Raw genomic sequence first — 25419 nt, 5'->3', positions numbered from 1 at the left:
ATTATTCATCAACCCTGACTTAATGTGTAAAGGCGGTAAAATTATTACTTTACTTTGAGGTACAAGGGCTTGATGTATAATATTCTCCTTCCCTAACTCTAATGATTGTTGTGTTGGTCATATTTTTATTTTAAAATGCTTATCTCGAGCGCGACTGTTCCACTCGTATAGAAAGCAGCAAAATTTTGTATAGGGTAATTTCATTCCAAGAAGCAATGCTACAACCTTCAAATCCGTACATATAAACCATGCGTACCTTGAATATTATCATTAGAGCACACTTTAAAGAAAAACAAGTCTTACACAGAATACTAACACTACGGAAATCTCCTGGTAAACTGAAGCGATTTCATATGGCGAACCTGTTTCTCCTCCTTAAAAAAAAAAAAAAATCCAATTCTAGGAGTGGTTTTGACAGGGTAGTCTATTTCGAAATATAAACTACAGTAATGTCATTAAAGCTCACAGTGAAAGAAATACACATATCAAGTAAAATCAGATAAACTCAAATAAATTCATACTGCGAACCTGTTTCACCCACTCCAAATAGACTCGTAAAAAGGGCAATAAAATAATTTCCGTTTCTACAAGTGCTTCTAACATGATGGCCTACTTATACTAATATTGTTTTCACATAATAGGTGGTCACATTATAGGTAATAGTTATAGGTAAATAGTTATAGGTAATTCTTAAATAAAATTTATAGAAAATTAATTATATTGTGCATCTCGAACACCCGAACTGATGGAACATTTTGCTTGTGATTTTTGAATTCAGGAGGTCGAAATTAGTAAGAATTTGTTAGTTTTATGTCTGGCGCAAAACGACTGTTGACCATTATTATTATCATCATTATTATTATTATTATTATTATTATTATTATTATTATTATTATTATTATTATTATTATTGCTACTAATCCTATTACATGCTTTGTTTCAGAACTGGTTGGTTGCAGTGACTTTGGACCTCATATTCGTAATACCGAATGTTTCGTTAACATTTGTCAGATTTGAAAATAGCTTTCAGAAAAACAGCACAATTGAGTGCCTCTTACATATAATGTCAAATTATTTGGAAGGTACAATTGTAGTATCAGTGGGAAGTGAACTATTCCAACATCGCGTCAAGCATGACTATATCCAATTTTCACATACAGATATAAACGGAACTGAATTGGAATCTGGTTTTCTAGAATATGTTCATTCAAACCGCCGCTGGACAGTTGTATTATCATGTCTATCATTCGACCATAAAAACAGCGAATTAATGCCCTGGGATACGAAACAAGTCTGCAAGTATGACAGCTATGTTATATTTGCTACCACAATAGCACACAATTACAACGGTACATTTCAAGAACTAAATCAACAGTTAGAGCATTTGAAATCCCTCTGCAAGTTTAACTCGAGGGCAAGATTTATTGTAGTGATAAAATCATCCCATATGGAAGGAAATTCAAAAAAGAAAGTAATCAAGTTTGTTATTCAGAAGTTGTGGGAAAATTACGTTGTGAACCTGGTGGTGTTGATATTAACAAACACAGAGTTTTCAACTGTTTCTGGATCGCTGAGTATTGTTGAAGCTTATTCTTGGTTCCCTTACAAACTGCCATCTGGTAACTGTGGAAAACTGCTTGATGTTGTTCATCTTGATAACTGGGTAACAGATTTAAAGCAACGAAGATTTATCAACAACACAAATCTTTTTCCAAGTAAGATTCCGCTAGATTTCAACGGCTGCAATCTTAAAGCATCAACTTTTCCACAACCTCCGTACGTCATATTAACTCAAACTGAAGGAAAAGGAACAAATATATCAAATTTTGAGGGTATGGAAATTATACTCATTAAATTGATAGCCGAATGCCTAAATATGTACCTTATAATAAAAACACCATCAGGGCAGTATAAATTCGGATCATTCGCAAATAATGGAAGCCCTCAAGGATTGTGGAGTGATCTTCTGGACAACAGCTCAGATATAGTATTCGGTTCGCTGATAATCAACTTATTAGACTACACCATGTTTGACGATACGCGCCCTTACTATATGGAGTACTTTACATGGTTGGTGCCGTGTGCCAAACCATTTCCTTATTGGATGAGTGTGTCCAGAGTTTTCAGCAAGATGACATGGATTTTAATTTTCCTGTCCGTCGTTGAAGCTGCCTTTACCCTACGATTTCTTGCAAAACACAGCAAGGAACCAGAAGGATACAGAGACTTCAGTAGTAGTTTCTTCAGTGGTTTAGTAGTGATGTTGGGCTTCAGTGCTGCCAAAACTCCCCGCCTCACACCACTCAGGACATTTTTTATCTCGTGGGTCTGCTATTGTCTTGCAATAAATACCGTTTTTCAAGCATTTGTCATCAGCTATGTTGTGAATCCAGGGTTACAGCATCAGATTGCAAGCACGACTGAACTCCTTAGTTCTAATGTACGGTACGGTCTCCCCACGTTCTTTGAAGTCTATTTCGATCATGACGCCATAATGAAATCGACTCCGAGACTTAATTGCACGCACACAGTTGACTGTTTTAATCTGGCAATCAACAGCGAGGATAGTGCCTCATTTGGAGCCAATTCAATTTTGCATTACCTATCTATGAAATTTATGGAAGAACGCAGAGGAAAGTTGTGCAAGATAAAAGAAAATTGGTTCACTTCTTACATAGTAATGAGGATGAAGAAAGAGAACTATCTTTTGGAACGAATTAACGTTATTATCGGGCGTATAGTAGAGGCAGGTCTGCCTAATCACTGGATGAAAAGCACATTAAAATCTAAGTGGCTGAAAGTAAGAGATTCATTTTTATCAGAAGAATATTGTTCGTTATCTCTTTCACATCTTCAAAGTGCTTTGATTTTGCTTGTGTTCGGCTATTTGTTTAGTATGGCTGTATTTCTTGTAGAGATGATCTTCTAAAAAAATGTCTTATCACATAATTATATTTAATATACGTCACAATTGGTTTAATTATTATTAAATTTTTCTTCAACCCCGGTCTTCCTCAATAGTTTATCGAATATCGTGTTAGTCCCTGGATATGAAGTTCGAGGGTTCAGTAATGAACTAATTTAGAGGGCGATAATACACATACAAATTGACATTCCACATCTTTACATCGACACCTCCTCTGACAATTTTATACGAACACGTACTTACAAATGGCTTTTAAGGAACCCGGAGATTCATTGCCGCCCTCACATAACCCCGTCATCGGTCCCTATCCTGAGCAAGATTAATATAGTCCCTACCACCATATCCCACCTCCCTCAAATCCATTTTTATAGTATCCTCCCATCTACGTCTCCACCTCACCAAAAGCTTTTCCTCTCCGACCTCCCAACTGACATTCTGTATGCATATCTGGATTCGCCCATACATGCTACATGCCCAGCCTAGATTTAATATTCCTAATTATGTCAGGTGAAGAATACAATCCGTGCAGTTCTACGCTGTGTAACTTTCTCTGTTCTTGCAAACAATAACTTACTTACAACACATTAGCTAACATTGTTAAATGTAAGATAGTTATAAAAATAAGTTTTAAATACAGCGTTAAATTTTTCATTCTAGTGACAGTTGAACAGCTCTTTTGGTTTCACTCGATATAAAACGACGGAACAGATGAGTCACGCAGTGACTGATTATGTGATAAAGTCATGAGACTAATATTATGAGGAAGGTATATTACCTGAATTTTAATAACAAAAATGTAATGAATGAATGAATGAAGTACATTTATTGATACACAATTATACTGGGTGTTCATTTCAAAGTGTGTCATGACGTCGCTGTTGTGAGTCAGCGATTTGAAGCGAGTTTCAGCTTTTATGTCAGAGAAGTTGCCTATTAATCAAGTCGTTCAATCTGATGTGTGTGGTATAACTTGAACGTCGTAGCAACAGATGGCGGTCTGTAAAGTCTGTGTGCTACCATAACCTCTTTCGAACTGTGTTTTGCGCGGCCAAGTCGTACGCAGGGTATTTGTTACAATCGGTTGCGTACGGCAACATTCCACAATACAAATCTGCTCCGTGTCCATGTTGACCGTCGTGTCAACAAATACGTAAGTAATCGTCTTAACCCTCTCCCCATATACCGACAGTAAGAAAAAAACTCACCTCAGTACGTTTTCCAAACAGTTCACATTCCTTCCACTACCGGCGTTACAGTATGTATCGGTAATAATCTTCCGAATGAACGCTGTACTTGCCAGGCAACTTCTCTGGCACATAGGGAATACGCGTCTGCGGAAGTATAGGAAGATTCAATTCTCTAGGCTCATCGGCTAGCCACATGACGGCATACAGCGAGCCATGACACACTTTGAACTGAACACGCAGTACAAACGTACGTACACAAGATCCTTCGGACTAGCCTGTACGGCCATTCGTGCTATAACAGTGAACAGTTTGAATCTTCAAAGGAAACAAAAATAATACTCTAACAATAAAATAATAAAATAACAATAATTGTTATTATTACTACTGTTATCATTAATTGTCGCAATTATAGCTAATCTAATTTCATACCAAATTTCACAAAAAAATAATAAAAACAGAAGAAACGTAAGATATGAAGGAAAAAAACACAGTGAGACACACACACATATATACAGGGTGTTTCAAAAATACGGGGCATAATTTAAGGTATGTATTTCCCACATGTAGACAATCAAAATAGTTCATTACAACATGTGTCCGGAAATGCTTCATTTCCGAGTTATGGCCTTCACAACATTGAAATTCACCGGAACGTTTTTCTTTCCGCAGGTCGTTGTCATTACAGAAGATGTTCATAATGTCCACCTCCTGCTTGAATACAGACCTCACATCGATGTCTCATTGACCTGCGAACACGATCCCAAACTCCAGGAGTAATCTGTCGTACACGTTGCAAATGATAAGGATACAATTGATACTCTTTCAACAGTCTCCAGACAGACGTATGAGGAACATTGACTTGCAACGCTACCCTTCGTGTACTGATAGAAGAAGTCATGTTCACAGCTTCCAGAATCTCCTCCTGTACTTCTGGAGTTGTAGATCTTAGTCGTCCCCTTCCCAAACGAGGAGAGTTAAATTTTCCATACTCGCACAGACGGTAATGGAGACGTACAAATGTCTTCCGATCTGGACATTGTCGCTGTGAGTACCTCTCCTGGTACAAACGACGAGCCAGCGCAGCATTGCCGTCCGCCTTACCGTACATGAAGTGTATCTCTGCCAGCTCTTGATTTGAATACATGTCGCACAGTCTAACGCCTACACAACACTGAATGTAACCTTTGCCTCGGAATGAACTGTCAGAGTGCCCTCTTAATGTCTCCTTTGACGGCAATGACCTGCGGAAAGAAAAACGTTCCGGTGAATTTCAATGTTGTGAAGGCCATAACTCGGAAATAAAGCATTTCCGTACACATGTTGTAATGAACTATTTTGATTGTCTACATGTGGGAAATACATACCTGAAATTATGCCCCGTATTTTTGAAACACCCTATATATATATATATGTATATATATATATATATATATATATATATATATATATATAAACAATTAAATTCAATTCCTCATTGAAACTGCACTGAATAATTCAAATAATAAATATAAAGGTAACACATAAAAAACATAAATTTAATGAATGAAGTACGGGCCTACGATAGTACAGAGTGCAGATCTACGAGACTGCATAGTACAGTCCTACGATATTGCAGAATGCAGCCAGAGTACATGTGTATGCTCCTGCAGAGTGTAGACATATTATTAGGAGAGGTTAAAAGCTTATAATACTGCAGAATGCAGCGTTGTGACATTGTAAATATAAGAATAAAATAGAGATTTCAAGCTGGTGAGGCTGTAGGATGCACCAATGTGAGACTGCATATTGCAAGCTTATGTTACTGTAGGTACACGCTTGTGAGATTGCAAATTGAAGACTGATGAGGCTGCAGAATAAAGGATTGAGACTCTGCAGAGTGTCTTACAAAAATATCTCGCCTTTTAAAACATGTTCATGAAATCTACACTCATAATTTTAATATAAAATGTTATTAATAGTTTTCTGTCCAAATGCAGGTATTTCACTGCAAACCTAACATTATCCAAGCCTTCTTCTTTTCCGCCTTCCTCTTATAGTTTCCACATACGATTAATTTATATTAGTAACGTTTATTATCTGACTTCTTCTTCTCCCACGAGCTTTTCTCCTGTTCACCATTCCTTCCAATACATCCTCAGTAAACGGTTTATTCTTAGTCAGTCACTCAGCCATTTTTATTCTATTTCTAATCAGTTTGAGCATTATTCTTTCTTTAACCACTCTTCCTACAGCAGCTTAATTTTGTATTAATTTCACACTCTCCATTCTTCTCTATATCAGAATTTCAAATGCTCCTAGTTGCTTCTCTTCACTGCGTCTTAATGTTCATGTTTCTGCCACCACAATCCACACAAAGCACTTCACTAGTCTCAAATAATGGTACAAATGAGGAGGTGAGACCTAGCATGTCAGCTATGTGATAGGGAAAATAATGAGCTATGAGAATGAGAGTTTGTTTCATTATGGCTAATATGATATGAATCAACCGACCCGGAAGTTCATCTCAGACTAAAACTTATCTTCTTCCAATTTAAATTATTTGTTAATTTATTTATTTCATTTATTTTTACTGGTACTGGCACTCTTCCACTCAACCACTATAAAAATACATATCAAATATAAATAACATCAATACAGGAAACAATTTAATAAAAAAATAATAATAATAACAATAACAATGACAATATATAATAGTAAGAGCAATATCTAGATGTATTTAGTTAGGGGAGAGTCGGGTAGTATCGGACATCGGGTAATATCGGACAGTGAGTTTCTTTCATCTACCACACGATGATAGTACCTGATTGACATGGTTACGTTTCTGTGATGTCGCATAGAGAAACGTAACCATGTCATTCAGGTACTACCATATGGTGGTAGATGAAAGAAACGCACTGTCCGATATTACCTGATGTCCGATACTACCTGATGTCCGATACTACCTGATGTCCGATACTACCCGACTCTCCCCTACATGTAATTTTAAGAAGTTAAATAAGTACAATTTAGTGTTAAATAAGACAATTTGGACGAAATGATTAACATAATGAAGGAAAATTGATATATTAAGAACAAATATCCTATTAAATTAATATTTGAATAAAGATCATATTCTAGAAACGAAAAACAGTCTTTCTGACAATCGGCTTTTGAAAATAATAAATGTCTGACAGCCCTTTACACTATGCGCACTAAAATACCCTATTTTCACTATTACACTATTGTATGAAGGTTTACATTGATCAAACATTATTTACAATAATGTATACAGTTTAAAAAATAAGTAGGCTATGGTATTATATAAGATATATTGCATTACAATACAGAACATTGTACATAAGCTTAATATTGTAAATAATATTTGACCAATGTAGGACTACTTTTTTATTATAGTATAAATAGTAAAAATTGCGTATTGTGATGTATATAGTGTAAATAATTTGTGTAGTTGTTAAAGTGGTCCATGTTTTATTTTGCCCCACTTTACAAAACAAGAGTCGCCTGAGTCGTCAGTTAGGTCCTTTGCTTGCTAGATGCACACACTCGTTCAAATAAAAAGTCCAGTAATACTTAATCTTGTAGCCTCCTAGGAGTAAGTACGGTCCTTACTTATCAGCATTTCTTCCATCACGTATGGAGGAGACTGGTCTAGCCATATGGAAGTAATGGATCGTCCTGACCGCCCATATCAATCAATCAATTAATCAATCAATCATTGAACTCATTACCACATGAAATATGTCAATAGCATGTTCATCTAGAATCAGCTGTCACCAAGTATCGTCATCATCTTCATCATCATCATAATCATCACCATAACCACCACTACCACCATCATCAACATCATAATCCTCCTTTCAAGCATTAGGAACTTCGACCTATTAGGCCTCAATTCCATCTTTATAATGATTTCCTCACGTCTCTCTTCCCTTTAGGCCTACATCTACATTCTAATGCCATTTAAGTTACCAAGTATACATAATTAAATTATTATTCATGGCGCAGTTGCAGGATGTTTCGAGACTTCCGCATTCTCCCATCCGCTGTCGTCCAAAATATATTGCACTATTTTCATGGGAGCCTCTTCTAGCCTAAAGTATATACAATTGAGTATTTTCAATACAAACGCCTTCTTGAAAAAGTTGCAAAACTGGTTCCACAAACATTACATAGTTCATAGTTCACGGTATAACAAGTGCTAACAGTTATGGAAAATTATAGTAGCCTACATAAAAGTTTGGTTAAAAATGAAATGTATCAAAATGCAGAGACCAGATTGTCATTTTTCCTTTTAAAACGTTAATTTCATATACTCATTGGTTAGTATTTGAGATGCGGTAGGTTTTATGATTTGCGTTTAATTAAATGTTAATAAATTCAGAATTCATCATATAGCTTATCTAAATAAAAGGCTTTTTGTGAAGACGAGTTTAATTAGTACATCACTGCACACAATCCACCGTCATCCGATAACGATCCTTTTTGTCGCACTTTAACATATTTTGTACACAAAACACTGGCTCACTGTATGCACTGTTCTTGTACCGGGTGCTGTGAAATCAGATACAGCTTGTTTGTATGTCGAACACAATTAACTATTTTCTGGGACACTGACCATGGTGTAGAGTAGCTCTAATTAGCTTCGGTAACTCTACTGTGCATGTAGTGGAAAGTTTGCCGGTTTAATTACGTACATCATTCATTCTGGTGAAAGAATTCGTACATATAGTATAAAACGTAAGTCACTGCGCAGATGTCACGGATTTTGGTCCGAACTTCACGTTTATTTGCTGAAATGCGTTTTCCTCCTGACCTAGAGAAGTCGTACTCACTTCACGCACCAGAATTTTCATCACGACCTTCTAGCGTCAGGCAGAGACTATAGTCGTCAATACCTACTGGAATCATTGACATGAAGAACTTTAAACCCAGGTTTGCCAATCGCCCTTTTAAAACAGTTTCGTTTCATGACAAAAATTACTTAAATTTTAGAAGTACCTCTATTTTTTTCATTCTGTGCTGCATGCTTATTTCTCACAGACCTAGTCGTAAGTGTGTGTGTGTGTGCGTGCGTGTATATATATATATATATATATATATATATATATATATATATAATGTTATGTTTTATTTAACGATGCTCACAACTGCAGAGGTTACATCAGTGTCGCCGGATGTGCCGGAATTTTGTCCCGCAGGAGTTCTTTTACATGCCAGTAAATCTACTGACATGAGCCTGTCGCATTTAAGCACACTTAAATGCCATCAACCTGGCCCGGGATCGAACCCGCAACCTTGGGCATAGAAGGCTAGCGCTATACCAACTCGCCAACCAGGTCGACTATATACAGGGACATCATTTTATTTTCACTAACATTTTTAATATTAACTTGGCTATACCTTTGGATCAACGCCGTTTGCTACCCCCTCCCACGACTGGAGTTCGATGATACTGGCGTAATACACAAACAAATCACTTTACTAGGTATAGGAGGGAAGAAAAGTAGTTCATCCATTTACGTAAACTAGGAAATATCGCGCTTTTGAGTTTGATAATTTTCATTAGGTTTTTGTTTAATCAAAATACAGTATAGTATTAACAATGAGTGTTTTTACTCATGAACTGAGCTGTCCATGTAGACGTATTCATTATGCTGTGTATATTATACTATCTACAGCACATTAGCGTACAATATAGATAATGAAGTTAAATTGAAAAAATAATCATAATATGGATATTTAAACACAATTTTGAAAATGGTGGCCGTTCATTTCGATACAGGCTTCAGTTCTAATGTGCACTATAGACTATTATACCTAATCCCAATTACCAGTTTCGTCCTTCGTAACTAGTAACTCATGTTGAAATAATTCTTTACCTAGCCTATAAAAGAGTACCTTACGTACTGTAAATTCAATCTTCACTTCTGTCCTATCCGAAAAGATAAAATTACTCAGTTAATAATAATAAAATTACTCAGACATGCTATTTACTGTCCGTTCAAGTGGTTATGTCGTAGGGGCGTAGAAAGGGAGGAAATCACGTGACAGTTAATTACTTAACGAGGCCCTTTTATTTAAGTTTTTTTAAACAGTTGTATAATATTACGTAGACGTCCAATTCCTAACAGAAAATAATGTTCTCACAAAAGAGCTAAGATGACAGCCCAGCCACTAGCTGGCGAATAAAAGCAGGTGGGGGAAACCGGGATACGACGTAGGCAAATGGACGACATTACCTGTGCGAAAATGATTTAATATTGAAAGCTCTTTCATCACTGGAAAACGCGAACATATTTTTGGAACGTACTGTTTACAATGATCGTAAGCCTACTATGACTGTATATGCGGTCTTGGATCAGTGTGGAGGACGAATGAACTTCATTAGTAGAAGGGGTGGGAGTGAAGTACATTCGAAAACTCAGGTACAATAAAAATTGAAGTAAAAATAAAATGATGTTCTGTACATACATACATGCATGCATACATACATACATACATACATATACATACATACATACATACATACATACATACATACATACATACATACATACATACATACATACATACATACATACATACATACATACATACATACATACATACATACATACATACATCATCCACTTGAAAATTGGTCCGAGCTAAGCTAGTATCTACACCAGCATAACATCTTGTCCCATGGCCGGGTATTAGTTCGTAGATCCTAGTAAGGCTACTGCCCGTGGGTTTAGACTGGGAGAGCCCAGGTAAAATAAATAGTGGTACGGCACGCCTGGATGTTGACGGGGAAGATAGGTACACCGCAGGTGTTTTTATAGCGGAAAAATATGTAGAATGCTCCGCGTATGAAGCAACGATACTTAACGGTAAGTGACCTTCTTGTAGCCCATTGCACTGTTTATATTTCACAACGCATATATTTCTATATACTGAATATATTCTTTTAAGGGTACACTGATGTGACATTTTAAATTTCTAAACTATTCTATGTAGATCTCTGAAATTTTGTACAGTTGACGTACTGTATACAAATAGTCTGTGTACAAAGGTTCATCTCATTTGATGCAGAAATATATGAATTATTAATAATTTTGTAATTTTAAATTGTGTAAATTTAGCTTTTCAAAAATTGCTACTCCTCCTACAAATTCAAATATTTTGGCCTGAAATTTTGTCTACATACTTGTCAGACCCTCAGAAATAAAACTTACTATACAATATTTCCTTTTATTCTACTAAAAATAAAAAATAAAAATATTTTATGCACTAAAGTGTAAAAACGGAAAAAAAAATCAACTCGAGCATAAAGAAAAATTAATATTAAATAAAATATGAATGTTAGGTATAATCCTGATAGTACGTTTTGTTAAGAACACATTCAGAACCCGCTACCAAAAAAATCATGCATGTAATACAAAATTTGTAGGAAGAATAGCATTTTTAGCAATGCAAAATGTACAAAAACTGAAAGTGGAGACAATTGACTTCAAAGTTTGGGATGATAAAAATAAATAAGAACTCAATCTTTTTGATTTTCTAGGCATTTTGAGATATATAGGCCTTGCTTATTATACGCAAAACTTACTCTTATATACACTACCATGCAGTGCACACCTAACTGCACTAGTAAATAAAGATGCCGATTGAAAAAAAAACATGTAAACTTATGAAAACAAATCACTATAGACTGTAGACACTATTATAACACTAACAATAAAACTGTTAGAAACTTGCAAATATTTCTTGTATAACAAAACAAAAACCAAGCATGGAAAACACGTTGTTATGGCTACTAGCAACAAATGGAATTTTTCTTTAGACAAGAGTTGTGGTCTCCTTGGTAACTGAATATTTTTCAAAGGAAAGTATCCTTTGAAGTGACATCTGTTGGATCCTATGAAGAAATATTTCGAGAAGTCGAGAAGCTACACTGTCTGAATTAGAAATCTAATGTACACAAATGTTTGTGGAAATTGCAACACCAAGAAAGATACATGTGACTGAAATGAAATTGATACCTCAGATTAGGTACATAACAATATACAAATGATTAGAATTACAGAATTGTACCTGATCTGTGACCGTGAGATTTCTGTATGGTGTGAAGCTTCCGTGCGCTGCAATCAGAGCTTCTAAGTGTCGTGGCATGGAATCAAAGAGAGACTGGATATGTTCCTGGGGAATCTCCCTTCACGCAGTTTGTATGCGAATCCACAAAGAGTCAAGGGTCGGTGCTGGAGGACCATGACGAACAAATTGCCAACCAACTATTTCCCAGACATGTTCAATGAGAGACATGTCTGGCGAACGTGCAGGCCAGGGAAGAGGATATCCGTCGTTCTTCAAAGAAGGCTTGCACAATCCTCGCCACATGTTGCTGGTCATTGTCCTGCTGAAATATGGCATGTGGAGTTGCCTGAAGGAGGGGCAGTACTTCGGGCTCTAAAACCTCCCTAATGTAGCGATTGCTGTTCAGATTGCCCTGAATAAGTAGAAGGCGAGATCGCATATTGTATCCAATGGCGCCCCAAACTATCACACTAGCGTTTCTCCGCTATGCTGCTCAACAATGCAGCCTCTCAGATTGTGTTCACCACGGTAGGGTCTAACATGTATGCAACCATCATTGTAGGACAAGTAGGACTAGCATGACTTGTCCGAAAACACTACATTTTGCTACTCAGCACGCCAGTGACGGTGTTCACGTGCCCATTATAGTCTGAGGCGTTGGTGGTTTCTGAAAATGGAAGCCGACGCAACGGCATGCGAGCCACTAGTCCATCCCTCAAAAGACGGCGACGAACGACGGCAGATAGATAACACACGATGCAGTACTCCAACGTCGATTCAACATTGTGGATGAAGCTGTACGGTCCGTCACGGCCAAGAGGATAAGATGGCGGTCATCCCGTGTTGCGGTCACATTACGTGGTCCAGTATCCGCTCGTCTCTGTGTACGACCCTCTTCTATCCACTGGTTCCACACACTCATCACTGTCATAGCAGCATGCCCTGTACGAGCCGAAATATCACGGTATGACAAACCTGCTTACTGGAGAACAATCATTCCCCACGAACTCATTCACGTGCTGATATTGCGGCCTTCCTCGTCGACGAGGCATACCTACATTAGATTCATGTTTCCACTTCCTTTGGAAGCTCTGCACTGACTGAGCAAGGCATAACATTGACCTTGCTGGTGAAACAAGAGACGTCACTGTTTGGCCTATGTGTACGCCATTTCTAAGGAAATGTAATCAATTATTGATGGTACACTGTTCTACACATCTCCCGAGATTGGAGTCGTTCGGGCCATTCTTTCTTGGTGTTGTCTTTTCACAAACAGTAGTGTAATAAATAATATATTAAATACAGAGTAATTTCCACAATCGTCGCAGAATTCAGAGTTGAGGGCGTGGACGGGGAATTTACATTACCAGTCAGAGCGCGCAACCTTTTCGAAATGTGGCCCTAAACAGCTGATAGACCGATCGTATGGCCATGAAAATTGGCAGAGGACATCTCTACACCATGAACAATTTTTTAAAGATAATAACAAAAAATCAATATTTTTGACCAAAAATGACAAAATTTCACATCAGTGTATCCTTAAGTAAAATTATTTTAAAATCATAATATGTGCGTTTACTCAATATCTACAAGCTGATCAGCAACATGCTAATTTCCATTGAACTAATGCTTAAGGGGAGAGGATGGTATTTTTTGGTGAAAAATGAGTAAATTAAAAAAATATATATTTAAAATACTCTGTGATATGTGTGGAATACATAACATAATATTTTGTGGGTATTTGTACCCTTATCGGATGTTGAGTCGCCATTTTTAAACTTCCTGCGTTATGGATTTTTAAATCACTCGCCCACTTTTATTATTGTTTCCGGTAAATTAAATTTTCAAAAAAAAAAAAATGTTTCTTTAAAATACCCTTTGATATGTATGGAATGCATTGCATAACATTTTGTGGGTATTTGTGCCCTTATCGGATGTTGAGACGTCATTTTTAAACTTCCTGCGCTATGGATTTTTAAATCACACTCCCGCTTTTATCGGTTTCCAGTAACTTCATTTTTTTTGCTAAATTTCCAGACAAAATTTATGAACTATTAAAGATACATGCATGAAACTTAAAACACACATTCTTTAGACTATTAGGAAACTTTTCTCTGTAACAGAATTTTGTTAATTGATTTCATTTTAAAAATACGTCCGTTTGTTTGCAAGAAAGGAAATCAGAAAATTGTTGTTAAGTTTCAATTGTCTATTTTACAAACATAGGGACTAATATCAAAATTCTGGTACAGACAATTTGTAGAACATGCTTTTGCAAATACATTGCAAAAAACTGTTTGAGTCTATCTTTAAAAACGGTTTAGATATATCGGTTTTAGTACAATCCTGAATTGGGTATATTTTTGTTTTTCAAATTTGGGCCCCCAAATAATTTTTGTTTTCAAAATATTTTTATTTAGTTGAGTTGCCACAGCTATGAGCTCTCTACATGCAAAAAAATAATATTTTACACCAAATAGGAAAAATGTTTTAAAAAATACCATCCTCTTCCCTTAAAAACAGTACACCTTAAAAAATTGGCGTTCGGTTAGTTATTGTGGCAGCTTGTTTCAGAGTCCAACTAGAATATAATATTAATTTACAGCACGCTCGAGGACCCGTTGTCAGGGAAGCGGAACATATGCGAGCTATGTTGGTTCTTGGGGTATCGGAATCCCCCTATGTGGCAGACTTGTATAGCCTCGTGGTATTTATTATTTATACACGTTAATGCTTCGGCGTGGTCGAAGCAGTAAAAAGCTTTCGTGTTCCATTACCTGTGACGCCTCGCTCGGCTTGTAGGTAGTAATTGGGTGATCGCCGCCGTGTTTGGCTAACTGAACAACGGTCATACTCCTTCTGCATTCCATTACGTGAATAACACCGCAGCAGCGCGAACTGCGACCCCGGAGTAATAATGCTAATATAGGCTGCTGGCAACCGAACCTACATGAGAATGCCTCGTCTATACCTGGCTTGTTCAGAACGTTAAATCTGATTTTACTACCGGAGACAATTCTAGAATCTACTGCAAAGAAGCCGCAGAAATTCCGACATCTGATACTACTAACACTTTATTAAAATTCATGACGTGAGATGGTTAGGTCGAATTACAAAACAAAGACGACAAATTGCAGACGCCGATGCATGATGGCGGTTTCTAACGGATCGGTGCAGTAACGGCACAGCAGCGGTCCAAGATTGGTTCGAACGACGTTGTGCTGCACTGTTCTCCCTTACGATTCTGCACATCTTGGTCAAATATAGCTAACATGTTCTCTTATTTTTTTCCTCCTAGAATTTGTAAGTTGTCAAGAGTTCATGAACTTTCAAAGAAACAACATGTCATCTTCTAGTGACAAAGAACATTTTGCGTTATACTGAATATGTATTTAACATTACAGAGGAAAAGGAAACCATAATGGGTGCATCCGTACATTGGAAATAATGCCAACTGTAGGTTATTTGTAACAGCTCAAGAATTGAAACAAGATGATAAAAAATAATTTTGCACATCTTCGACAAATATAACATGTTTTCCTTATGACCGTATTGTGGGTCCCTATCGCCACGGAATAGCGTGTCCTCAGGTTGCGGATCGAGGAGACGGCCTCCAGATATGGAGGGTAGCTGTGAATATATTGAATAAGTAGTCGCGGACAGCCGATGAGGGGTGGTCCTCCAGCTTGGAGGTTGGGCGATGGGCTAACAACTCATCACCGTAAAAAGCAGCTTGTTACGAATCCTTCAAATAAGCCACGGAATGGAACTGATTCTTTGGCACGACCATAGCAAAGGAATTGGTGCTTAGGAAAATATTTGGGTCTAAGAGGGATGAAGTTACAGGAGAATGGAGAAAGTTACACAACGCAGAACTGCACGCATTGTATTCTTCACCTAACATAATTAGGAACATTAAATCCAAACGTTTGAGATGGGCAGGGCATGTAGCATGTATGGGCGAATCCAGAAATGTATATAGAGTGTTAATTGGGAGACCGGACGGAAAAAGACCTTTAGGGAGGCCGAGACGTAGATGGGAAGATAATATTAAAATGGATTTGAGGGAGGTGGGATATGATGATAGAGAATGGATTAATCTTGCTCAGGATAAGGACCAATGGCGGGCTTATGTGAGGGCGGCAATGAACCTCCGGGTTCCTTAAAAGCAAGTAAGTACTATTTTTTTACTCTTAGAATTTATAAGTTCTCAGAAGTAGTTTTCGAACTTGCTAAGAAACATGTTATCTTCTAGTTACGAGGAAGATATTGCGTTATACTGTACATGTATTTAACATTACAGAAGAAAAGGAAACCATAATGGGTGCTTCCGTACATTGGGAAGAATACCAGCTCTAGGTTATTTGTGACAGCCCAGGAATTGACACAAGATGATAAAAAATTCATTGTTCACATCTTTGACAAATATAACATGTTTTTCTTTTTTTTTCCTCCTAGTAAGTTCTGAGGAGTTCTTGAACATTCAAAAAAACATCTTATCTTCTAGTGACGAAGAAAATATTACGTTACACTGAATATGTATTTAACATCACAGAGAAAAAGGAAACCAAGAATTGACACAAGATGATAAAAATTCCATTCTGCACATCTTCGGTAAATGTTTTCCTTATTTTTCTTTCCTCCTAGAATTTGTAAGTTCTCAGGAGTTCTTGAACTTACAAAGAAATGTGTCATCTTCTAGAGACGAAGAAGATGTTACGTTATACTGTACATGTATTTAATATTACAGAGGAAAAGGAAACAATAATTAGTGCATCAGTACATTGTAAATAATGTCAACTGTAGATTATTTGTAACGGCTCGAGAATTGATACAAGATGATAAAAAATTTCGTTCATTGTACAGAATTACGAAGGGAACCTCGAGAACTAAATGTCACAGCAGGTTGACAAATTTTTTCTCTACATAAAGACCAACAGAAATAATGACAACTTCACTCTGTAAATACTGCTTGCCGAATAAGAAATGTGCCTCTCAGCTGCATGCTGAAAACATGTGTTGTCGACACTGCACAGCGCCTATCTGTGTGCGGGCGACAATTCAAATACATGGCTACGGCATTGGCTCGACATGCAGAGAGCTTACCGAATCTCTATCGTACCGATACACTACCGACTCACGGAGCGGTCATAAACGAAAAGATAAGCAGTTAGGACTAATAAGCTGCACCATAAACCATCGCATTCGACTCCCAGAACGACCATTGGCTTGGCTTGGCTTACCTTCTCCTCAGTTCATCTATCATCTTCAATAGTTAAACATAGACTGGGGTGAAGTCTTGGCATTTTACGTATGCTGATAAAGGAAAGTCTTGCGGTTTCGAACCCTGGGACCTATGAGGTACTTGTCTGAGTATGAGACCTGATTCTGTCGGGGCCGAGGCAGGATTGCCCACCGGTCAGCATCAGATTCCTGAATGCCATCCAATCCACCTATCGAACATGGACAATCATTGCCTATATGGACCAATGCAAGCGTACAAAAATACAAGGATCCTTTCCAGGTCTGGCCCTCGAAAAGTGAGGCCAACTATGTTGGTCCTTCCTGGGATATAGGTAAACGCATTCATATATTGAAGTTGCGAGTTTATGAAGGCATGCATTTCTACTTTCTTATCAAAAATGCGCCTTAATTAATAAATAATAATAATAATAATAATAATAATATCGAGGAGACGGCCTCCAGATATGGAGGGTAGCTATGAATATATTGAATAAGCAGTCGCGGACAGCCGATGACAGGTGGTCCTCCAGCTTGGGGGTTGGGCGAAGGGCTAACAACCCTTCACCGTAAAAACAGCTTGTTACGAATCCTTCAAATAAGCCTCGGAATGGGACTGATTCTCTGGCACGACCACAGCAAAGGAATAAGGTTTTGAGATTTGGTACTTGGAATGCTACAAGTCTATATAGAACTCTCACTTTGAGAGAGGTACAGAGACTACTGGTGTTTGAGAATAAGATTCTTAGGAAAATATTTGGGGCTAAGAGGGATGAAGTTACAGGAGAATGGAGAAAGTTACACAACACAGAACTACACGCATTGTATTCTTCACCTGACATAATTAGGAACATTAAATCCAGACGTTTGAGATGGGCAGGGCATGTAACACGTATGGGCGAATCCAGAAATGCATATAGAGTGTAAGTTGGGAGGCCGGAGGGAAAAAGACCTATAGGGAGGCCGAGACGTAGATGGGAAGATAATATTGAAATTGATTTGAGGGAGGTGGGATATGATGATAGAGAATGGATTAATTTTGCTCAGAATAGGGACCAATGGCGGGTTCCTTAAAAGCCAGTAAGTAAGTTAAGTAAGTAAGTAATAATAATAATAATAATAATAATAATAATAATAATAATAATAATAATAATAATAATAGAAGAACGAATAGAAACATTTGACTACTTTAACAATACTGAAATCACACGTATATGTCCACTAACAGTACCTGACGCAACTTATGAAGAACCAAGTCGTATCACGCAATTGATCAAAATATTTATTTTTCATCATGATGCTCTCTAACACAATCTTCTAAGAATTGAATAGACACAGGCTATTTTTATACTGAGACATAGTGTGATTCGTAATTCTGTTATGTTTATACCAAATCTTAAAATCCGCAATCGGTTATATGTTAAAACAAGATATCAGATAACTCGGCAAACGATTTAGATAAAAATGTAGGTCTAGGTCTGGCACCATCAGCATATACGTATATACCAGCATAAAAGCAAATTCAAACCCCATAATTTTTATAGGTTCTTCAGGCGAAGGGTTCCCGCAGCGAGACAAGTCCTAGGGGTAGTCGAGCTCGGAAAATTGGCAGGCCGGCCTTGTCACGTGATTTTATTACTGCTTATCAGCGTATTCCGAATCTCACCGGACCGGTGGACGACAATGACGTCACGCTGCAGCGAAATAGGAACAAAAGTGCTGGAAGGTTCGATGGCTGTCATGGCGGCTGTACAAGTTGTTGTCTGTGGTACACTAACTAGATTTTGCGAAATTTCCTTTTTGTCATCTCGTTCAAAGAAAAGAGAGCATAAACAATTTATTTCTTGAACCCGTAGTAATAACTAGTCCGTTGACATGTTCGCTCATAAGCCATTAACATATTGTTTTTACGTTGTTCTCATTACAAACAATACAGCAGAATACACCGCCATGACACAACAGGGCACGATGTCATTCGTCTGCTAATTCCCGTCCTATACAAGAACCAATCTGCTTCACTGATGGCGGCTGATAGCGACTGTCACCACCTCTGCAAGCTGATGGAACAGGTGCGACACCGGTGGAGCATCAGTGACGTCATCGTTGAAATTCGGAACACCGTGATGCCATGAGATTGCTCAGCGCTGAGATTCGGAATACGCTCTATGCTTCATGTCCACCTTATCTTCATTTTTCTGTTCCGCGCCGCATAGTCTCAACTGAATGACATATGTTTTAAATCTGTGTACCTTATACAACTATGAAAGGGGTTGTTCTTACAATTAAACAGTCGTGGTAATGAATCAAAACATTTTACATAAAGTGTTCACAATTATGCGTCTCCCTATATAGGTATACGATTTAATACCTGGCAAGCTGAGGCGAAGAAGATGGTGGTAGAAACTTATACCTTATTGTTACTACTTATTATTTGTAACCAGTACAAGATAAGTCCATTCTCAAGATTTATCTTCTTTCTGAGGAAGTTCGCTCTCCAACTTGTTGCATACTACCGTTTCAAGTTGTTGGACACTTTCAACCAAGAAGGAATAGATTACCTAATCCCTGAAAAACATTAACTTCATTCAGACTTTGTAAACACAATTAGTGAAGTCAAATAGAATGTTACAGGGAGGAAAAGATAAATAGAGTTAAAAATTGTGGGACTAGTAACAGATAATATTTAATTTCGAAGGCCACGTAATTGTCCTTACAAAAATACTTTCAGAATACCGTAAGTAAATATAGGAGAGGGCATAAACACATAACGGTTTTTGAATTGTAACACTGGTAGAATTTTATTGTCCAACACTGAGTTCACTTCTTAGAGTATAGTTATCACGGAGTAGTCTATCAGGAATAGGATTTTTTATGTGTCACAAATCTACGACACCGGTCTCTCAGCTTAAATTTATTTCTGGAGCAAGCCATCGCCCTTTAAAATCCGTCGACCTCTGTGAGAACTGAACCCGCCAACCGCGAATCTAAACGACTATCATGATAACCCTAGACCATCTAGAGCGACTCTGTTTTCATGCGTCTCGTTATTTATATCGTATTGGGTTCAAGTCACTCAGCTTCTACATTGTGTTCATATAAAGTCAGGTTCGAAGAAACTTACGGTAAACCCCATGATTCCCTGACTTTTCCCGAATACACATTCTCCCGAAAGAATCCCTTCCGAACCCAATTTCCCGAATGACTTGGCAGGAAATCAAAATTCTCGAAAAAAAAAATATCAAAAGCTAATGACTGTTGAATAATACGAAGAAGGCATCATTTATGAGGCAACTAGGCCAGGAGATAAGAGGTAAGGTTGTCAGTTCTTCCCCCCCCCTCCATTGCATACATCATCGACTAACTATATATTACACTAGTCAGACTTCAGATGAATACAAACAATTGTTCTTCCTCTGACACATATTAATAATATTATTGCTATCTATGTTAGAATATTATTAAAAAAAAAGTACGTCTACAACGATAAATTATATCCCATGGGTCTTATGTAGACTAATAAAAGTTTCGAAGTTTTGAAATATTTTGTCATACTTCTTGTTGTGAATAAGTGTGTAAATAAATTCGGATTCATCGTTAATCTAGAAACCAGATGGTCTTTTGAATAATATTTCTAAATTTTAATGTGTTCCGAACACGATCACCCGATTTTGAGTCTCTCTATAACTATCAAATACAAGGTAGTTATCGCTTCAAAAGTATTTTAAAATCTATCTGAGATCTCCTGAAATTATATTAACGATATTGGATTAACTGGTATCACATTTTTCCAGGGTTTAGTTCAGAATATTTGCCTGCCATACGTTTCAGGTTTTCTTTTACAGTTTCGGTATCAGTCTCTTCTCTATTGGGTGCATGGGAATGTGGACAGTCCACATCGCTTTATACTTTTGAACCTTGGCTTACCGTATTGGCTCTTACTCTTTGTCTCAGTTTCTTGCAATCCCAGTAAGTTTTTCCTTCTGTCCCATTTCTACTTTTATAATAAATGTAACCATTTAATAATAACTAGCTTAGTACGTCTTTTCTCGTAGGTTTTAAGGGGTGACAGGTGAAATTTTGGCCACTTTCAGTCAAAATTCGCATTTTCGTTTTCCTGTAAAAATCTCTTATTTTCATGTTCAGCAAATTTCAATGCTCTACGCCGCTCGAAATCATAAAAATTACGCAATATATAAATGGCTGCACTCTTGAACTTCAATTCCATGCAAATTTTATACGCTGTTTACTCACACCTTTTTTTCAGCACAATTCGTCACGTTCGAAGTGTAAAGGCTCTTACAATTTTGATGCTAGGAATATGAAATTTTTTCTGCTTATTCTATACAATGTGATTAAAAAAATAGGCATATGTGTTATGATTAAATGAACACTTTTTAAAATTAAAAATGAAATATTTATAGTGACAATGGAAAATTTCTATTCTTAGGTACGCAGTAGTTACAAATCCCCCCCTTTTGTAGTAAATATATAGGAAAACTGAGAGATGTTTCTCTAAATATGTCATTGGTCTTGCAAAAAAAAAATTGCAAACATTCTACTGAAAAACTGAGTGGCACATTTCATTTTGAAATATGCAATTTTTTTTTTATTAATAACTCAGAAACTAATTGACTCACAGCAATGAAACTTCACCACATCATTATCTATCACGCCGTGATTATGTGAAGAAACAATCAAGGCCAAATCTTCAAAAATGTAGAAAATAGAAATTTCACCCATCATCCCCTTTAATTCTAGGTCTGTTGTCAATTTATACATTTAGTACTGTGTGACGTTTATTTGAAGATTTCGAAATGTCAATTTTTTTTAAATACGTTGCAACATGAAGACATTGTTTATGTATTATGCTACTATAGAAACTTGCATATCTATTTTTAATAAATTATACAAAGTAGATTCGGGATAACCGATTTGTGAAAATGTCCATTCCGCAAAATAGAACTTCGGGATTTTTGATTCGGAAAAACGAATTCGGAAACCTCAATAAGTTTTGAAAAGTCCTTGTTGGAAATGCAATACATATTCACATGTGTACTAATCATACTTTTTAAGCAAGTTCTCTGCGTCTGCAATCGAGTGAGGCACACATGATTTGTTGATATACCTGAAGGCAGATTATCAATTTATATCGTCTCTCTGTTGCTGAGAAACGGTACAAAGTGTCACACACAAAGAGAACACGTTCTGATGCTCGTTACATGTAGTCGTACGCCTCTGGATTCGTATGCAATTCTAGTCTTGGAAAATGGATGCGCCTGAAGGGTAGGTAGCCACGCACGTAAAATGGCATCAGAGCTGCAGACGACTCAATTCACTAGCAGATCGATGGAAACATTCGTACTGCTACGGAATAAAAACGACAGCAGAGTGAGAGAAAGATGTTAAGTCATTTATCAGAAGGCAATAAATAACATGCAGTCCAATGGAACTTAAAAGCGCAAGCTAGGAGCCAGATATGTGAGCTTAATGCACCATATCAACATACTTACTTACTTACTTACTTATTTACTTACTTACTTACTTACTTACTTACGTACTTACTTACTGGCTATTAGGGAACCCGGGGGTTCATTGCCGCCTTCACATAAGCCCGCCATTGGTCTCTATCCTGAGCAAGATTAATCCAGTCTCTATCATCATATCCCACCTCCCTCAAATCCATTTTAATATTATCTTCCCATCTACGTCTCGGCCTCCTCAAAGGCCTTTTTCCCTCCGGCCTCCCAACTAACAATATCAACATACTACTTCATAGTAAGCAAGATATATACAGGCTGTTTCCGAGATGGTGTTACAAAATTTCAGGGATGATGGCGAAGGGCATATGTATCAATTTGAAATGAGGAACCATGGTCCGGAAATGACTGAGTCGAAATTTATAAGCAAAAATAGTTATGTGGAAATGGAATTGTAATTTGGCACCACGTGCCCTCCTTCCCTTAACCTTTGGAACAGTCGTGGAAAGATGGTATGGGCCGGATGTCTCCTACGTGGGTACTTGCCCCCATATAATCTATGAGCTTGTCTACTGTTTCCATTGGCTCATCTGTATTCGAAAATCAGGTCTGCTTATTCCGCTCTCGTGTACTCCTCCATTTCACTAGGACTGATCGACTGGACAATGCAACTTGTACACATACAATGCTGTCTACAGACATGCATATCAGGACCGACCATGTCCGTTACACATTACGCTATCTGCATTGCTTTAGTGTAGTTTCCTGTCCCTACCCCTCAGACAGCGCACTGAATGGAATACTGTAAGTAGACAACGTAAACAACGTCAGATGAATACAGTATGTGTAAGATATACAGGTAAATACACATAAATAAGTGTACAGAGGAATAAATTTATTTCATTTCCACACAACTATTTTTGCTTGTAACTTTCGACTCGGTCATTTCCGGACCAGGGTTCCTTATCCCAAATTGATACATGTGCCCTTCCCCATCATCCCTGAAAGTTTGTAACACAACCTCGGAAACTACCTGTATATATACACACACCTGCGGGCAATAAGGTTGTAACCTCCACGTATTCTCAAAAACATGTTTCCAAGCAGAAAGGCTGTAGACAATGTTACCAATCAAGGAACAAGAAATTCCCCTATATCATATCAGAAATACCTCTAAAATTCAAAGAAACCCCCTATTTTTTTTAATTTGTACCTGGAGAAACGCAACATAAAAATCAGCAAATGTGATTATACATAGGCTACACAATTGAATAGTGAAAATATTCACACAGCGCACACACTGACATGCAATAGAATAGAATACTCTTTAGATTTCACGTAATTCGTCCTCGCAGTACGATTTGGTTGAGTCCTGATGCATCGGGACAACATTATGTTGCATTTTGTAAGTATTGCCACAGTACACTGAAAGTTCACAATAGTTGCAGCTTGTGAATACCGACTTTTACTCGGGCAAGCAGACAATTTATTAGTTTGAAACTAAAAATGTTAGTCATAGCTCACGTGTCTAGCATATTTTGCGTATAATATTTAGTGTAAAATGAAATCTAATTAAGAAAACATAGATGTAGAATATAACACAAATAAAAATCACTAGTACCAAAAGCATAAATTTAGATTGGGGAAATTGTTTAACTGCATTTTACTGCAGACACTATTGTTGTGTAGGCCATGAATTAAGCAAGACAAGGAGAATGCGTGTGCAACGCGACAACGGGCGGAAGAGAGCGTCATAATATAATGCGAGTACTGTAATAAAGAGAATTTATAAAACAGTTATATTACCGGTTGTTCTTTATGGTTGTGAAACTTGGACTCTCACTCTGAGTGAGGAACATAGGTTAAGGGTGTTTGTGAATAAGGTGCTTAGGGGCTAAGAGGGATGAAGTTACAGGAGAATGGAGAAAGTTACACAACGCAGAACTGCACGCATTGTATTCTTCACCTGACATAATTAGGAACATTAAATCCATACGTTTGAGATGGGCAGGGCATGTAGCACGTATGGGCGAATCCAGAAATGCATATAGAGTGTTAGTTTGGAGACCGGAGGGAAAAATACCTTTGGGGAGGCCGAGACGTAGATGGGAGGATAATATTAAAATGGGTTTGAGGGAGGTGGGATATGATGATAGAGACTGGAGTAATCTTGCTCAGAATATGGACCATTGGCGGGCTTATGTGAGGGCGGCAATGAACCTCTGGGTTCCTTAAAAGCCACTAAGTAAGTAGGTAAGTAACTGTAATAAAGAGGGCAAGTGAGGAAACATGCTTTCAAGATGCATTACCGGCCGAAGAGAGGATTCATGATCATGATATTCATTGTTCAATTACACAACATAGTAGTTTCACTGTAATTAATTTAAAAATAAATCCTAATGACGTAGTTTATAAAAAACACACCAAAAATCCCTCTAAAATTTATCTTTCCCCTGAAAATCCCCCTAACTCATTTATCCCCACAAATCTTCTCCTGGAAAAATGTTTTTTC

This window comes from Periplaneta americana, chromosome 17, assembly GCF_040183065.1.
Source record: "Periplaneta americana isolate PAMFEO1 chromosome 17, P.americana_PAMFEO1_priV1, whole genome shotgun sequence".
Classification (NCBI taxonomy): Eukaryota; Metazoa; Arthropoda; class Insecta; order Blattodea; family Blattidae; genus Periplaneta; species Periplaneta americana.
Note: the sequence above shows the minus strand (reverse complement) of the source record.